At 35.4% G+C, this 4,507-nt stretch overlaps 1 non-coding gene across 1 annotated transcript; it reads left to right on the top strand.

Annotated features, from left to right (window-relative positions):
* The first annotated feature begins 1,218 nt into the window (after positions 1 to 1,218).
* On the top strand, positions 1,219 to 1,322 carry LOC130984300 (small nucleolar RNA R71). Its single transcript, XR_009088243.1, has one exon. It is a non-coding gene; the product is annotated as a small nucleolar RNA R71 (small nucleolar RNA).
* The last annotated feature ends 3,185 nt before the right edge of the window (positions 1,323 to 4,507 follow it).

Below are 4,507 nucleotides of genomic sequence, written 5' to 3'. Positions count from 1 at the left end.
CCAGCTTCTCCATTACAGAGAGTGGCATAAGATTTATCCCTGACCCCAGATCGCATAGAGCTTTATCAAAGGTCATGGTGCCTATGGTACAAGGTATTAAGAACTTTCCAGGATCTTGTCTCTTTTGAGGTACAATTTGCTGAATCCAGGTATCTAGTTCATTAATGAGCAAGGGAGGTTCACTTTTCCAAGTCTCATTACCAAACAACTTGGCATTCAGATTCATGATAGCTCCTAAATATTGAGCAACTTGCTCTCCAGTCACATCTTCATCCTCTTCAGAGGAAGAATAGTCTTCAGAGCTTATGAATGGCAGAAGAAGATTTAATGGAATCTCTATGGTCTCTATATGAGCCTCAGATTCCTTTGGATCATTGATAGGAAACTCCTTCTTGCTTGAGGGACGTCCCAGGAGGTCCTCCTCACTAGGATTTTCGTCCTCCTCCTCCCTTGTGCATTCGGCCATATTGATTACATCAATGGCTTTGCACTCTCCTTTTGGATTCTCTTCTGTATTGCTTAGGAGAATATTGGGAGGAGTCAGAAAGTCATTGGCCCACTTGTGCCTCCATATTTCTGATGGAGGATCTTATTTCACTCATGAAACTGAAAGTGGCCTTTGACAGATCAGAGACTAGATTGGCTAAATTGGAAGTGCTTTGTTCAGAATTCTCTGTCTGTTGCTGAGAAGATGATGGAAAAGGCTTGCTATTGCTCAGCCTATTGCGTCCACCATTGTTAAAGCCTTGTTGAGGCTTTTGTTGATCCTTCCATGAGAAATTGGGATGATTTCTCCATGATGAATTATAGGTGTTTCCATAAGGTTCACCCATGTAATTAACCTCTGCCATTGCAGGGTTCTCAGGATCATAAGCTTCTTCAGAAGCTGCCTCTTTAGTACTGTTGGATGCATTTTGCCATCCATTCAAACTTTGAGAGATGATGTTGACTTGTTGAGTCAACACTTCATTCTGAGCCAATATGGCATTCAGAGTATCAATTTCAAGAACTCCTTTCTTCTGAGGCGTCCCATTATTCACAGAATTCCTCTCAGAAGTGTACATGAATTGGTTATTTGCAACCATGTCAATGAGTTCTTGAGCTTCTGCAGGTGTTTTCTTTAGGTGGATGGATCCACCTGCAGAATGGTCTAATGACATTTTCGAAAACTCAGATAGACCATAATAGAATATATCTAATATGGTCCATTATGAAAACATGTCAGATGGACACCTTTTGGTCAACTGCTTGTATCTTTGCCAAGCTTCATAGAGGGATTCACCATCTTTTTGTTTGAAGGTCTAAACATCCACTCTAAGCTTGCTCAGCTTTTGAGGAGGAAAGAATTTATCCAAGAAAGCCATGACCAGCTTATCCCATGAGTCCAGGCTATCCTTAGGTTGTGAATCCAACCATATTCTAGCTCTGTCTCTTACAGCAAAAGGGAAAAGCATGAGTCTGTAGACTTCAGGATCAACTCCATTCGTCTTTACAGTCTCACAAATCTGTAAGAACTCAGTTAAAAACTGGTAAGGATCTTCAGATGGAAGTCCATAGAACTTGCAGTTCTGTTGCACTAAAGCAACTAGCTGAGGTTTCAGCTCAAAATTGTTTGCTCTAATGGCAGGAATGGAGATGTTTCTTCCATCAAATTTGGACGTGGGTTTCGTAAAGTCACCAAGCATCCTTCTTGCATTATCATTATTGAGTTCGGCTGCCATCTCCTTCTCTTGTTCTAATGTTTCTGAAAGGTTACCTTTAGATTGTTGTAGTCTAGCTTCTCTGAGTTTTCTCTTCAGAGTCCTTTCAGGTTCAGGATCAATTTCAACAAGAGTGCCTTTTTCCTTGTTCCTGCTTATATGAAAGAGAAGAAAACAAGAAAAGAAGAGGAATCCTCTATGTCGCAGTATAGAGATTCCATTATGTTAGTAGAAGAAGAAAGGGGAGAAGGATGTAGGAGAGTGGATTCGGATATTTAGATGGAGAGAGGTGAAGAGAAGTGTTACTAATTAAATAATTAAATAGAATAAGTGAGAAGGGGTAGAGAATTCAAAAATAATTTTAAAAAGGGGTTAGTAATTTTCGAAAATTAAAGATAAAATATAATAAAATTAAAATTTAGAACAAAAAGAATTTTTGAAAAAGAGGTGAGATATTTTCGAAAATTAGAGAGGAAAGAGTAGTTAGGTGGTTTTAAAAAAGATAAGAAACAAACACAAAGTCAAAGAGTTAGTTGAAAAAGATATTAAAATTAAATTTGAAAAGATAAGAAGATAAGAAGTTAGATAAGATATTTTAAAATCAAATTTTTGAAAAAGATAAAATTTTGAAAAAGATATGATAAAAAGATAAAATAAAAAGATGTGATAAAAAGATATGTTTGAAAAAGATTTCATTTTTAAAATTAATTACTTAACTAACAAGTAACTACAAGATATGATTCTAGAATTTAAAGATTGAACATTTCTTAACAAGAAAGTAACAAACATCAAATTTTTGAATCAATCACATTAATTGTTAGCTAATTTTCGAAAATTTTATATAAAGATAAGAAAAATATTTTGAAAATATTTTGAAAAAGATTTTTAAAATTTTCGAAAAAGAGGAAAAATTGGAAAAGATATGATTTTTGAAAAAGATTTTGAAAAGATAAGATTTTTAAATTTTTGAAAATTTGACTTGACTTGTAAGAAACAACTAATTTTGAAAATTTTTTACTAAGTCAACTCAAATTTTCAAAAATTATGAGAAAAATAAGGAAAAGATATTTTTTTTGATTTTTTTGAATTTTTAATGATGAGAGAGAGAAACACAAAAATGACCCAAAACCTGAAAATTTTGGATCAAAACACAAGATGCATGCAAGAACACTATGAATGTCAAGATGAACACCAAGAACACTTTGAAGATCATGATGAACATGAAGAACATATTTTTGAAAAATTTTTTATGCAAAGAAAACATGCAAGACACCAAACTTAGAAATCTTTAATGCATGGACTCTAACAAACGAAAAATGCATATGAAAAACAACAAACAACACAAAACAAGAAATCATCAAGATCAAACAAGAAGACTTGTCAAGAACAACTTGAAGATCATGAAGAACACTATGAATGCATGGAATTTTCGAAAAATGCAAGAAAAAAAAAATTTTTTAAAACATGCAATTGACACCAAACTTAAAAATTGACTCAAGACTCAAACAAGAAACACAAAATATTTTTGATTTTTATGATTTTATTAATTTTTTTTTGGATTTTTATTAATTTTTTTTTCAAAAAAAATTTTGGAAAAACGAAAAAAGAAAAGAAAAATTTTGAAAAAGTTTTTGAAAAGAAAATTACCTAATTTGAGCAACAAGATGAACCGTTAGTTGTCCAAACTCGAACAATCCCCGGCAACGGCGCCAAAAACTTGGTGGACGAAATTTTGATCCTCAAAGTTGGTCTCTTTGTAATTTGCATGAGATTTAAATATTGGCTCTAACAAAAATACCCCAAAGAGATCATGGTATGATGAATTGGGATCTTAATAATCCCTGGTGTGATCATAACTCCGTTCAACTTAACCAGCAAGTGTACTGGGTCATCCAAGTAATACCTTACGTGAGTAAGGGTCGATCCCACAGAGATTGTTGGTATGAAGCAAGCTATGGTCACCTTGTAAATCTCAGTTAGGCAGATTAAATTGATTCACGATAGGTTCGAAAATTAATAATAAACAGAAAATAAAAAAGGATAGAAATACTTATGTAAATTAATGGTGGGGATTTCAGATAGGCGTGTGGAGATGCTACAAACCTCTCGAATCTCTACTTTCTTATTACATTCATCCAATCGTTCTTACTCCTTTCCATGGCAAGCTGTATGTAGGGCATCACCGTCTTCAATGGCTACTTTTCATCCTCTCGGGAAAATGGTCCTATGCGCTGTCACTGCATGGCTAATCGTCTGGAGGCATCACCCTTGTTGATGGCTACATCCCATCCTCTCAGTGAAAATGGTCCAAATGCTCTATCACAGCACGGCTAATCATCTGTTGGTTCTCAATCAGGTTGGAATAGAATCCCTTGATTCTTTTGCGTCTGTCACTAACGCCCAGCCTTCAGGAGTTTGAAGCTCGTCACAGTCATTCAATACCGGAATCCTACTCGGAATACCACAGACAATGTTAGACTTTCTGGATTCCCAAGATCCTACTCGGAATACCACAGACAAGGTTAGACTTTCCAGATCCCCATGAATGCCGCCATCTATCTAGCTTATACCACGAAGATTCTGTTGGGGAATCTAAGAGATATGCGCCCGGCCTAAGGTAGAACGGAAGTGGTTGTCAGTCACGCGCGTTCATAGGTGAGAATGATGATGAGTGTCACGGATCATCACATTCATCAAGTTGAAGTGCAACGTATATCTTGGAATAAGAATAAAAGAGAATTGAATAGAAAGTAATGGTAATTGTATTGAAACTTGAGGTACAGCAGAGCTCCACACCCTTAATCTAT

This window comes from Arachis stenosperma, chromosome 5, assembly GCF_014773155.1.
Source record: "Arachis stenosperma cultivar V10309 chromosome 5, arast.V10309.gnm1.PFL2, whole genome shotgun sequence".
Lineage (NCBI taxonomy): Eukaryota > Viridiplantae > Streptophyta > Magnoliopsida > Fabales > Fabaceae > Arachis > Arachis stenosperma.
The sequence above is the reverse complement of the archived record's forward strand: the minus strand, read 5'-3'. Positions and strand labels throughout refer to the sequence as shown.